Source organism: Protopterus annectens, chromosome 5.part1 (genome assembly GCF_019279795.1).
Source record: "Protopterus annectens isolate FY-2018-M chromosome 5.part1, PAN1.0, whole genome shotgun sequence".
Taxonomy (NCBI): Eukaryota; Metazoa; Chordata; order Ceratodontiformes; family Protopteridae; genus Protopterus; species Protopterus annectens.
The window spans coordinates 439,152,148-439,167,084 of NC_056736.1; the positions used below are offsets into that span (position 1 = coordinate 439,152,148).

The 14,937-nt window shown below is 33.5% G+C and overlaps 1 protein-coding gene across 3 annotated transcripts in view; it reads right to left on the reverse strand.

The window, feature by feature from the left end:
- ILDR2 (immunoglobulin like domain containing receptor 2) overlaps positions 1–14,937 on the reverse strand; it is a 2,395,614-nt gene that overhangs the window by 515,608 nt on the left and 1,865,069 nt on the right. The window lies entirely within an intron of this gene.

Genomic DNA, 14,937 nt, shown 5'->3' on the forward strand with positions numbered 1-14,937 from the left:
TGGGTTATTGCTTAATGATTCCATCTCTAAACCAGTAATAGTGAACACAGGATGGAATGGTGCACTTTCTGGAATTCAAAAAAATAACCATTTGACCTGCATTACTGAATCCAAAAGCATATATTCTGTAGAAAAATGTGCAATATTGATTTCATTTTTAGAAACCCATTAATAAAACTATGTCTCAGCCATCATCTGTAATATTTTACTTGAATAGTCAGTTGCTTCCATTATAACAAGCCTCCTCCCTTATCCGGTTTTATATAATGCATAGAAATGTCTCACGCCAAATCATGCAATAAATGTCTCTCTACAACAGAAAGGTTATAAAAGTAATGTGTTTCCTTTGTTTTACATGAATTTCTGATGTCCAGCTTAAATAACTATTTGAATAAAGATATAGAGGAAAATGCTGGATGGTTGAATAAACTAGTTATATGCAGTGTCAGCTCTCAATGGTAATATGGTTTTGATTTGTTTTAACATAAGGCACAAATGAATTGTCTGTGTAAACAATCAAAAACCTAGCAAGGTACTAGATATATCAGCCCTGTCTGTTAGGAGAAAAGGTAAAAATGAATGACTTAAAGTAGGACTGCATAATTTTAAAATGACTGTAATGAAATATTTTAAAGTTACCAATATTTATAATATTTACAGCACCTTCAAAAGTAACAATGCCTCATGCATCAGCAGGCGTCATCACTTTTGAGCTTGTCCATGGCTTCATCCTCTCTTGGGTCTGGTTGAGGAGGGTCAAAAAATTGTATCTAGTTGCTTATTGAATAATCTCTGTTGTAATTGTTGTACTTCAATCTGCTCACTAGATGTCCTGAAATGCATAGTGGTAGATATTACAAAAAATCAGACAGGTTACTAGGTTGTCATTCTGCATGTTCTATTAAATTCTGAGATGGTGTAATATCAGCTGTGGCACCTTTAACATATTTAGAGGGTTTTTCTGTTGTTTCTTGTGTGTATGTGATAGTAGTTAAGCTCATTGTCTTCATATTCTTGCTGTCATATTTTAATTATTTCTATTCCTAGCTTTCGCCTCACTACTTTACTTCTCTCCATGGAGGAAAAAGTCAAATTTGCCACATTGGATGTCAACAATGAATAATTTAGTATAGATTGACTTAGACCTTTAATTTTACGTGCAAGTGATTCCATAGTTTTGTCATTGTTTCTCATTCAAATAACCAAGAGTTCACAACCAATAAGATCAAACATTTCCAGCAAGTCCTGATGTTGAACAGAAATGTCTTACAATCCACTGGGAAATTTCCACATCCCGAGGCCTTTTGTCACATTTTGCATTTCATACACTCACAAAAGTACAGATTATCCATTTTCTGCATATTTTATTATTTTGTGAGGTTGCTTTCAAAAATATTTTACCTGATGTGTTACAAAACAGTTTTTTTGTAACCACTTACCCCAAAAACTATAATCATTTTAATGACATATTTCTTTTTTATACATCTTGAAATAGTTATGCTATACTCCTGATTATTGACACTGTATAACATTGTATTGCTACTTAATGCCTTGTAATAATCCTGTAACATTGCTGTTTAATGATCATTTATAATGAAAATTGTATAATATGTTGGAGCTTTTCTCCCCGGGCTTCCGCTGAAAAAGGGCTCTTCAGCTCAGTCAGACAATCCCGGTCAACAAATGCAAAATAAAATAAATAAATGTGATGAATTACCTTCAACATTACTATTGTATTCATTTAAGGAGAAAGAAATATTAGATGTAGTAGCTGTTAATGGAAGTTACTCTCCTTGTAATGTAGTCTGGATATATTGACTAGTTACCATGTTAACAGGTTCTTTCTCCAGTGAAATGTTAACACCCATTTCTAGTTGTTTGTTACTGCATGAAATCTCATCATGGTCAGATTCAGGCACTGAAGCTCAAAAGACCACTTCACATGTAGCAGCGCACACATCAAGTGGCAAGTTTTGAAGCAGCTGGGTTAAATCATCAAGTAATTGAGATCCAATTGCAGGATCTTTGGTTAATTCTGGAGACAACAAGATGTGTTCCACTCCTCTAAAAACAAGAAATAAGCACAAAGGAGATGTGCACTAAGCTTACATATGACACAGAAAAATAACTCAAAAAAACACCCGAATAAAGAATTTAGAAACATGTGGCTGAATGTCAACTCATTTAGATAAGGAAAGAAAGAAATATAAGATTTATTTATTTATTTTATTGGTGTCTTAAAAGGTGACAAAGGTGTCGAGATGAATTTTTAAGACAGAGATTGGAGTGGATTTTCTAAGAAGTCACTGGATATTGAAAAAGTATTTAAGCTTTCAAAAATGAGCAAAGCTTTTAGAAAACCCTAAGTAATTTTAGTGCTGATTATTCTTATAATGGAAGGGAACAAAGTGCAATTGCAATTGTGTATGTTCATCCTGTGTTTGTGGAGTGTGATTTTTCGGAAGGCATGTTTCAGATTTAGCAAAGATCACAGTTTACAAAGATTAAGCAATGCGGATAATGGAAGACAAAATATAAAGTCATATTCCCAGCTGTTTTAAAGACATTTCCTAAATGGAATGTAACTGTTTATTAATGTACAGTTAGCAATAGGTAGGATTCATAGATTACCCCAAATATTAGACTGTGAATAAAATGAAGTGGAAATAAAATATTTTGCTAGGAAAATACGTTGTTGGAGTCTAGAGGCATTGGAAAATGAATGAGAACAGATTGAGCAGAACAGAAAAAGATACAATTTCATGCTTCCTTTGGCTAACATGCGATCTCCAGAGAGATTTCTCTTCTCTGTATAGTTAGCTTGATTAAACTGGCTGATGGATTGCTGGCCGCACATTGAAGACTTGGGCCTCCCTGGACTGACAGTACTTTTGGACTGGCTTTTATACATGGGTACAACAAAAGTATGATAAATTAAAGATGTCACTCTGAAATTTGGACAGTTGAGAGGTATGCAAGGTCACACTGAACATCTTAACAATTTAAGCCACTGTATGGTAAGATTTATTCATTTTTATTTATTTTATTTTTATTTATTTCCATCTTTATATACAACTGGGCCAAAGCCAATTTGTTTGGCAGAGGCCCATTCAGAAAAGCTCCTCTAACAGTCAGTATACATCAAGGAGTCATTGCAAAAACATTAAAAGCAAATATTACGTAATTATATTCTTCACAGAGTGTACATTATACTATGTACAGCATTTGTATTCGACTACTGTTTTTTCAGAATGAATTATTATACATTGCATTTGTAATGAATCACAATCATAAATTCAGAAGGATACTATGTTAGATTGCAAATATGTACATCATTTACATTTGGTTGTACTGTCTTTGATTGGAGCCATTTTTCTATTAGGGTAAATATAGAAAGGTATTATGTTATTTGGATGAATGACATGAAGATAAAGCAAAAGTGGGCATTGGTATTAAAATTAATGTATTAAAAGTTATTGTGAGTATGGCTTGGAAGGAGAAAAAAGAAAAGTTATTTGTTGCTACAAGTACATGTCCAAGTGGAAGACAGATGAATCTTCAGTTTTGCATAAAATGTTTTAAGTTTAGAATCTGATCTTATTTCTGTAGGGAGATAATTCTACTTTTTGTCACAGATATGGACTGTAAAAAAAATCACCAAAATGAATGTCAGATTTTAATATTTGTAATTGGTTTTGATGCTGGAAACTAAGTGAGTTGTAGGGTTATATCTATCGATGATCTACAATTTTTGGGCATTACTTTGGCTTGTATTGGGTGCTATTTTTGGTAGAGATATGGTAAGTATATACTGCGGTTCAAATCAGTTAGTTTTCTTTACTGCTAAACAGTAATGCATTTTGTTTGGAAAGTTTGCTGTAAATTTTGCTATTTTTTGTACTTTTATTCTAATTTGTTGCTCATTTATTTAAATGCTACATTGTTGTGGCATGTGGAGGAGTGGGGAGTTGCAATGTATGAGAATCTGAAGTTGTGCTTATTCTGTAAATTTATAGGTTCACAGGTAGGTACTAGGCTATCGGCCCTAGGGCTTATACAAGCCTAGCCAAAAAGGTACCCTGGCTTTTGCCACCCAAGAAAATTTTTTTCCCTTGTGCCCCTGTCGAGCAGAGCCACAGAGGTGATCCCTGGGGTGAATTTCCTATTTCCCATCCAATCATCAAGGTTTTTCTTGATGAGTGTTAATGAGAAGCTTTGTTTGATATAGATAGGTAGTTTATGCCAGAGTATGGGAAGTCTCTAGGACAGGAATCTATCCCTCCAGCATATTCTGTTTATTGTAGTGTCAAGGTTTAGGTCCCTAAAGTATGTAGCTCAGAGGGATTTGGATTTCTTTAAGTGGAGCATGTCCAACAGCTCTGGGTTTGACATAACTTTGTATGTTAGGCAGAGATTGCCTCTGAGTAGGTGATATACGACGGAGTAAAGCTGGAGTTTTTTGAGACGGTCTGTGTAGAGCATCTGTTTGAGGCCGGTAATCCTCTTTGTGAGGTATTTCTGCAGCCTTTCCAGTTGTTGTAGATGTCTAGTGATGTACATACCAAAAGGTGTGTTGTAATCTATAATGGGTCTAATGAGTGACGAGTAGAGGGGAACAATGACTTCTTTTTTCCTGGATGAGAAACATTTTGTGATGAGGTGTGCCATGTAGAAGGATTTCCTGACTACTGTGGTGATGTGATTATCAAAGGAGAGATTATTGTCCACCTGTGTCCCAAGGTCTCTTATCACACTTTTGGTGTTAAGTAGACTACCACAAAGGCGATGACAATGCACTTTTTGGCACTGAGCTTGAGGCCATGGCTTTGACACCAGACATCTGTCTCAGTGAGGCCCTTTTGTAGGATGTCCACATCATTAGGAGTTTCAATTATGGCTCCTAGTTTGCAGTCATCTGCGAACTTCGTTAGCCAAAGATCTTCTGTGTTGGCCTGTACTTCAGAAAAGTAGATATACTGAGACAAAGATGGCCGCCATTCTGTAGACACTGCACATCTACAGCTCTCCAGATACTCGGAATAAAAATCAACCCTGAGATTATACTACAAGATTTTTTGCATTAATCATTGGATATAACTATTCTACTACAATCAAACATTGCCTGAGAGGTAAAAGAACAGAAGGAAACTAATTAAATTCACAGGATTAGAGCTGATTGTTTGCCTGACTCTGAAAAGAGTATTAAACAAAGGATCTGTCTGACTTCTGTTTCACGATGTCAAAAGAAGAAAAAAGCATGGAAACAACAACAACTAAAACCAAATTATCAGCACTGCAGTCACCAGAAAAAGATTCAACAATCAAAAGACAGAAAACTGTAAAACAACAGGAACTTTTAAAAGCTGGAATGACAAATAAACCGGATCAACTGGCTAACATGGAAGACATCAAAACTGCTTTGTTGCCCATACAAGAAGCTTTAAAAGAACTTTCAAACCAGGTACTTTCTTTTGGTGCCACATGCAGTCAAATTATTGAAAGGATAGAGAAATCAGAAGCTAGGATATCCGAAAATCAGGACAGAATAACATTGCTTACAAAAAAAACAGATATTCATGACCTGGACATTCAATCTATGCAAAACAAGATTCTGGACTTGGAGGCAAGATCCAGAATGAACAACATAATTATCAGAGGAATTCCTGAAACTATTCAATATAATGATTTAATGTCTACCATTATACAAATACTGGAAATATTGTTCAAGGACGCTGATATGGCTAAGCAAATTGTTATAGAAAGAGCCCATAGAGCTCTCAGGGAAACACAAGCCTCAAATATTCCTGGACCGGTTTATGTCAAAATTCTTAATTACCAGGATGTAAATAAAATAATTCTAACTGTTAAAAAGAATGGAGGTTATGTTATGTGGCAAAATAATAAAGTTTCTATGGGACAGGATTTACCATTGCAAATAAGACAAGCCAGACAAGCATTAGCTCCATACTGCAAGTTCCTTATTGAAAAGAATATTAAATTCCAGATGAAATATCCTAACACATTAATTTTTACAGTTGATGGATCCAAATATTCCATTTCTACAAAAAAAGAAGCAAAACTTACCTTTTTGAAGATTTTCAAATCCCTCCCAACTTCGGAAGCTTAACTGGAACATTCAGTCTGTTTACAACAACGTGGATACTGGGATTCCATGCCTACTATACCTCGAGGCTCCAAAATCCTTTGTTTGTTCTTTCTTCTTTACCAGGCCCTTTGGTTAATAATTAACTAGTTTTTTTTTGCAGGTCCAGCTTGTTTACGAAGATTCCACAAACTTTTTACAGCTTCTACGAACTGTGTTCCTTCGTGAGGCAACAGGAAGTCCTTTAGATGCTGCTGAGGGTCCGCTTTCGTTGTGGCACATCCGGACGTCCATCCACGTAATGGTTCCCCCTTCGCGAATTCGAAGACAGGATTTCATGACCAGGAAGTAGATAGAGCACTGTGGAAGAAGGGGAACCTACTGGGAACGTAAAACGAGGCTTCATGGACTTTTAATATATGTTTTAACTTTATTTCTGTAAAAGGGAATGTGAATTCATTCAGGTAGGATTTAAACTGTATATTAATGTAGTGATTAAAATGTGTCATTTAATTAATATGGTAGAAGTAACATAAAGTTACCATAGTTATTCTATTTTCCTAGGTAGTTTGCCTGAATGTGGATGTACCAGTAATATGGTATTGCACTGCAATATTTATTCTCCTGCTTTTAGACTGTCCTTTAATACTGTAAATGTTTAGATACAAAGGGGTTTTAATGCTGGGATAGTTAGTAAATTAGAAACACATAATATATCCTGGTATTCCTAGGGAAATTGAAGGTTATTTTTCTGATGTGGTTCTGAATGTTTTGGGAAATGTGCTATTTAGATATTGTTTATATATTTAGATATAGTATCTGCTAAGCATAGTTAATGCTACTTGTATTCATCAATGCTGCTGTCATCACAATGTTAAATAAATTAGATTAGATAAACAATGTCAAATTTAACGCTTTAAATATAAATTAAACATATAGTGTATTATTTTGAAGTCAGTAACATTACTGTTTAATAGGAGTACTGTCATATATCTGTTTAGGTTAAATTTAAATAAGATAATTAGATATTCTAGGGTAATATAACCAAATTATAGCACTAATAATATATGTTAACTATTAGAGAGGTAGAATAGTAATTTTGCATGTAAGGAATATCATTTGTGTTAACTAAATAATGTGTTCAAGAGCTGTAGATAGATACCAGTGTTTAGTAGGGAATGTTTTGGTTAGGTTTTGTAGAGTTAGATGTAGTTATTATTGGTTTTTTGCATGTTTTTAGTGTGTTATTTTGTAAGATAAAGAACATTTATTTAGTAATGATGTGTACCAATAGAAGTTTATACAGTGTAAAAAACCTATGTTTGTCCTGGTCCAGGGGAATAGTGGATAGGCACTGGTTAGGGATAGGACGTCAAGATTGCTTCCAGATATTATATACTGTGCTAATACATCTGAATCTAATATCATCTTTCAATTTTAAAATATACTTTAAAGTTTTAAAAATCTTAGTATGTGGATAATAGACTCATGGAATGTTAAAGGCTTCCAGAATTTGAAAAAAGGAAATTATTTTTCATTTACTCCTCCAGTCAAAAGCATGTTTTATTTTGTTACAAGAAACCCATTTGACTAACGATCAATGGACTGCCCTTAAAAATAAGAAATGGATCAGAGAGGTGATAGCTTCGGAAGGGACAACTAATAGTGCAGGGGTGGCGATTATTATTAAAAGTCAGTACCAAGAGAAAATCCTAGATTTTAAAATAGACAAAGAGGGAAGATGGAGTTATGTGATTCTTGTATCCAAACTTTACGATAAACCGGTGATACTTCTTAACATATATGCCCCATGTACCAATCAACAATTTTTCATAACATCACTTTATTTTATCCTGAATCAATATAATAATTACTATATAATAATAGGAGGTGACTGGAATACATACCAAGACCCTAAATTAGATAAATCAAGCTCCCATAGGTCATTTAATAACCAAGCAGTGATAGCACTACAGGAATTTAAAACAGATTTTGAATTATATGATCCATTTAAATACAATAAGAATCAAATGAATGCAAATAACTTTACATTTTATTCAAGTTGTCATAAAATGTGGTCCAGGATCGACTTTTTTCTAATTTCAGATGCACTAATGTTTTTTGATCCTTATATATATATATATATATATACAAGCTCGACATTTGTCGGACCATTCTAGAATCACATTAACTTTCAATAAGGACACTAGTCATAAGATACGCTTTAGAGGTTATAATTGGACATTAAATCCATATCTATTGCATAAAGAAGATGTAATAAAAGAAGCTCAGGAGTTCTTTAACCAATTACTAGCTAATCTTTCGGAACACCGTCATCCTCCTGACATAGAATGGGCAACTACCAAAACATAAATTAGAGGAATGTTTCTCCAAAAGGCTACTTTTTATAAGAAATTACAAGTGAGAGACATACAGGAATTGGAAACTAAAATTAAATTACTGAATCAGGATCTAATTAGGAATTATAGTAAACAAACTGAAACGGAGTTATTAAAATGTCAGAAGGACCTTTTTTTATTACAAAACAGTAAATTATCATTTTATGAGCAGAAAATGCTGGTAAAATACACCAATCACATACAGACCCCTTCAAAAGCACTAGCACGTATTATTAATCAATCGAAAATACCTTCTCAAATCTCTGAAATACACTTTAACAATAAAACATATACCAATACTGAAGATATCATGAAGGCATTTGAACTAATATTTTCACAAGTATATGGTGAGCAACAGGAAGTAAATATAAATAAGAGTAATAATGATTTTCTGCAGAAAATTATCTTTCCGAAGATTGGTGATGAGCTTCACATGAACTTAGTTAAACCAATTTCTTCAGAGGAGATAACTGATGCAATTAAGAAGTTAAAGCCATATAAAGCTCCGAGACCGGATGGTTTGACCACAGAATTCTATAAAACTTTTAGTGATATATTGGGGAAAATACTTCCACAGGTATTCAACTATATAACTAATAATAAAATTACTGACCAAGACTTTAATGCTTGAAAACTATTCTTATACCGAAAGAGAATACTGATTTACATAACCCGGATAATTATAGACCTATTTCACTTTTGAATATAGATATGAAAATTATGACATCGATTTTGGCTAATAGATTGAAGAAGGTAATTAACCTGATAATATCAGATGAACAAGCCGGTTTTATAAATGGCAGACAAACTACAGATAATACGTTATCACTTCATACACTGATTTCTTATGCCACTCACAGGAACTTTAATGCATATGCACTCATAATTGACGCACAAAAAGCTTTTGATAGAGTGAACTTAGAATGTTTGTTTGATATTTTAGCATGTTTTAATATACCGCAAGAATTCATTTTAACTTTAAAAAAACTATATAATAATCCTTATACAAATCTAGTTATTAATAGGAATCTCTCAAAAAGAATTCAAATTAAGAATGGCACCCATCAAGGATGTCCGTTATCTCCTATATTATTCAATTTATATTTAGAACCATTATTTTTACATATCAAACAAAATATTTATCACAGTGCTCCAATAATTTATGGTACGAAGATTTCCATGGCTGCTTTTGCAGACGATTTGAATATTTACTGCACAACTCCGGTTTCAGATATTAAGAAAATATTAAAAGCTGTGGAAGACTTTGCAAAAATATCTAATTACAAAATAAATTTAAAAAAAAACAACGTATTCCCATTAAAGACGCCTACACCCTTCTCACTTTTACCATTGGTAGGGCAGGTAAAATCCGAAGAAAAAATAAAATATTTAGGGGTTGTTTTTTCAACAGATAATAGAGACTTTTACGTAAATAATGTTAAGTTAATTTGGGAACAGATAGTCTGATTTAAAAAGATGGGATAATCTGAAATTACCAATAATGGCAAAGACCTCAATTATTAAAATGAACATACTTCCCAGAATATTATATATCTTTAGAGCTACTCAAGTTCAAATTTCCAAGAAATTCTTCAAACAGCTTCATACAGAATTAGCTAGATTTGTATGGGAACCTAGAAAAGTTAGGATATCTTATGACAAACTGATGACTCCGAAAAATAGGGGTGGGTTGGAACTACCAAATTTTGAAACATATTATTTAATAATAAATGCTAATAGAATTCTAAGAGTAGTTAACTTTGATAGGATCAATTCGAAATGGGCTCCTAAGTAGTTGATTCTTAATCATAAACATGTTGCTGGTCTGGGTATTAATTGTAAGGCATTACCTTTTTTAAACAAAGATACCCTTAAAATGTACACTTTGATGGAGCATATCAAAATATATATAATATCAGTACAAAGTCTGTTTAACTCACTAAATCTTTTATAATATATGATGATTCTTCAACCATTTCATAAAAACCCAAATTAGAAAATTGGTAATCAGTTGATAGACCTTAAGAAATTCCCACTTATAAGTAATTTAACCATACTCGATTTATATCCCTTTCTAGGTATCTCAATACATAACATACTAAGAGAGATGGATCTCCCTAACTCGTATTTAATTATAATAAGACAGTTAAAGGACTTATCAATAAGCTATTTTAGTAATAGGAATTTCAAAATTAAAGAAGAAGATTTAAACATTTGCCTAAACTTATGGCAAACCTTAACACAGGAATGTAAATATATAACAGCGTCATATAGTTTGATGAAAGAGGTGAAATACAATAACCAAATACTTTTATCGAAATACTGGAAGGAGAAATTGTTAACGATTGAAGATAGTAAAATAGTGAGAGCAATTAACTTAACCTTAAAATCAGTGTCCCTTCAGAAGTTATTATTTACTCAGTTGATGATATTTAATAATGCGTATTATACGCGTCTCACTTTACATAAATTTAACTCAAAAAACTCACCCAAATGTCCATATTGTATAGATCAAATGGCTGACCTTTTACACATGTTCTGGAGTTGTAAATGTATTTTTAAACTCTGGAATTCTTTGAAATTCCAACTACAAAAAATGGGATATCAACAGTCTACACTCTCTTGGGAGTTTATGATTCTGCATATTCCGCCAACTAATTTGGATAGATCCCAAAGGATCATACTCGTAAATATTTTTTTGTTAATGAAGCTGTATATTGCTACAAATTGGTTGAATCCATCCCAGACTTCATGGGAAAATTTCAAGAGTGTAGCGATAAAACATATCCTAGCACATAAATTATTAATTAGTGATCATAAGAAAAGTGTAAATAATACAAAAATATGGCAGCACATCTTTAACATTGTCTTAGCTTAAGGTTCCATTCCACTTTTCTCCGGGAAGTACAGACTAACTATGGAGTTGTCTATAGATAAGCCTTATATTGATACTAGATTTTTACTCTTTTTTTTTTTTTCTGTGATATCTATTTAGAAGTGTATAGTTATGTATAATGACTCTATGTAACTGTTGGAAGCATTCATGTATATATTGTAAATAGGTTGTAGTATTGTATTAACATTTAGAAAAAAAAAAGGGAAAAATAAAGAATTATTATTGAAAAAAAAAAGAAAAGTAGATACCAAGCAGGAGAGGACCCAGGACTGAACCCTGTGGTACTCCACTTGTCACTGGTCTGAAGTCAGATTAGGAGTCTGCTACTTTCAAAGTGTGGGTTCTGTCAGTGAGCCAGTTGGCAACCCATCTTGTGACATAGGGATTTATACCTAGTTTAGTGAGTTTATCTATAATTCCAGAGTGGGGGATGGTGTCAAAAGCCTTGGCGAGATCTAGATAGGCTGTGTGAGCCACCTTACTCTTGTCTATGGCTTTGGTGACTGCTTCAAAGAAGTCAATCACATTTAGGAGACATGATCTGCCTTTTGCAAACCCGAACTGGGAGATTACCAATGTCTTTGTCTGTAAGTTCCATGATGATACTTTCTGAATAATTTTCTTTATTATGTAGGTATTGCATTGGTTGACCTTTCAATTCTGATCTAGGATGACTCTAAATAGTTTGGTGAGAGGCATGCATTCAGTTGTGTAGTAATACAATTTTGAAATCAGTATCATATTTGACTGAGGTTAGGCTATTTAGGCATCTAGTGCATATCTGGATTTTTAAACCATTTCTCAAATGAGTTTAAAGATTGTTATGTAATGCGTTTATTCTATGTATGTATTTATTTCTCCTTTGTTGACTGGGTTATTCCCATTAAGCTGGGTCATCTTGCTCACGGGAGACCTGAGATGGTATATGTGCTACTAGTAGAAATTTGGTCAGGGCATCAAGGAACTTCCCCAACTCTTATCAATTGTGCCATGAAATCATTTGCATCCACCTGAGGTACCACCAGTCCAAGACAGACCATAGAATAGCATTTCATCTGAAGGATAACACACACAGGAGTGTAGTACCAAATCCCCATGCTGCAACTGCAGTGTCAACAATCAATATACCTGGTGTGGGTATAGAACCCATAGACTTCTGCTCCAAAGTTGAGTGTGCTACCTATTATGGCACTGACACTGCTAACACTCTGTATTGTAGTTGACCTGTTTGTGCTTCTGCACATGTAAGTGCTGAGTCATTGTCATATTCTGCAGTAGTAGTTTTGCTATTAATTTGTGCATATCATTCATAAATATTCAAGCAGCAGTGGTCTTGGTATAGATCTTTGTAGAACACCTGCGGCAATAGGCTGAAAGAGAGAATAGGTACCTTGCAGTGTATAGTATATACTATGATCTGTCACTTAAGTATCTTGTGAACCACTTTATAGTATTTCAGATTAAATCTGTTTTTATTTATCTGGTGAGAAGTGTTTGGTATGAGATAGTGTCAAAGGGTTTAGATCGATCCATAAATAGCAACACTGCAGTTTGACCTTGATTTTTTTGGTGATTAACTGTGTTTATTATGGTAAGTAATGTGACCAGGTCAAAAACCGTGCTGAAGAGAAGATAATATGTTTAATTTATGTCTCTCATGTGAGTTGTCCTTGTACTAGTGGCTAATATTTATTCATTTAAGAAGTAGCCCTTTCTTATGCTGTCATATATTTAGTATTCTTTTGTTTTGTACTACTGCAATAGCTTGTTAGACAAAGTAATATGAGTTTTTTATTTTCCAGTTATGTTGAAACTGTAAGTTTTGCAAGAATAGTGTGCATTAGTGAATAGCTGGGGTAGGGCTTCTCCTTTCTTTGTTTCTTTGATTTTACTACTGCTACATGTGTTTATAGATAAACATTATTTTGAGAATGCTTGTATTGGTAGACTGGAATGAAGTCATGCTGCTTTATATATAATATTGTACTTGATGATATTAGACAATAACTCAGTGTGCAATTCCACCTTTACCAGCCCTGTGGTTTATAGTTTATTAAGTATACAGCTATTTTTATATACATACACACATACACACACACACACACACACACACACATATATATATATATATATATATATATATATATATATATATACATATAAAATTTAAAAAATTATAATTTTTGAAATAATAATTCATGTTATTGAATAATTGGTTTGGGGGCTATCTCCAAGTTGTCTTACTTGTTGATTTGATTCAGTTTATTAATGCCCATCCATCCATCCATCCATCCATCCATCCATCCATCCATCCATCCATCCATCCGTCCGTCCATCCATCCATCCATCCATCCATCCGTCCGTCCATCCATCCATCCATCCATCCATCCATCCATCTGTCCAGCTACAGTCCTCTTTTTCCTGTTTTACACACTAGGTCAGTGTGTCACATCAACAGTTACCATAATCTAGAGCTAGTGTTTATACCACCTAAAATGATGGCAATAACTGGGTATGGAAATCCAACCTTTACCTGCACCTGGTTTACAGTTTATAATGCATGCACAGTTTTATACAAAAGTTTATACAAGAGATATTTACATGTGTCGAGATATATTAAAACTGAGGTGTTAAAGGAATAGGGTGTCCCACTGAATTAAAAGAGGACAAAGCCTCTTTATGCCTGTATTAAAGAACACTTTTTTTGTGATTCTTAACTTCATTCATTTTATCAATTACCTCATTTAAAGACAAATTATCTTCAACTTGAGAATATTTATTATTCTGACAGTGGGCTAGGGGCATGAATTTGGTGTGTATGCCTAGGGGTCTCAACTGTATTGCAATTTATTATGCATGTAGGGATTATGCAATGGTTATACTTTTATATAATATATATATATATATATATATATATATATATATATATACTCATGCACTCATCTGTCTCTGGCACTTCTGGCTACGTATAGTAGATAATAGTTTGTTGTAATAAAGGTATGCATGGAGTTACATCACCCCTTGTATTGCAAGGTACTCCTGCAAAAGATGAAATTATGCCCATATGCCAATACATAGATAAAAATTATTTTTAAGGGCTTTCTATGTACTTTCAAATCAAAACAAGGGGCACTTATAAACTACTGCGTTAACTTGATATTAGTGGAAGTGGCTGGCAGAACACCGTGGCTCATTTGTTGCTATAACTGAAATATATGACTGACATTATTCAAGAAGAAGCTATTAATACTTATCTGTATTTGCAGTTAAAAGAGGCAATTTTTTGTTGAATTTGGATTTCATGTGTTTTTGTTATAAATATTAACTGGGATATCACACTCTTGGTTTATTAAATCTGTTAGATTGAAGGATTCAAATGCTGCTTGCCTGGGAGGAGGCACAATTGCATCTATGGATCTGATACATGAGTGTATTTGACTTGGTTGAGGTTACTTAAATGATGAGACTGCATTAGATATATGACAAATATTCTTTCAGAAAGTGGGATTTTAGTTAAATGTTCTTTTGCTGTGTACACT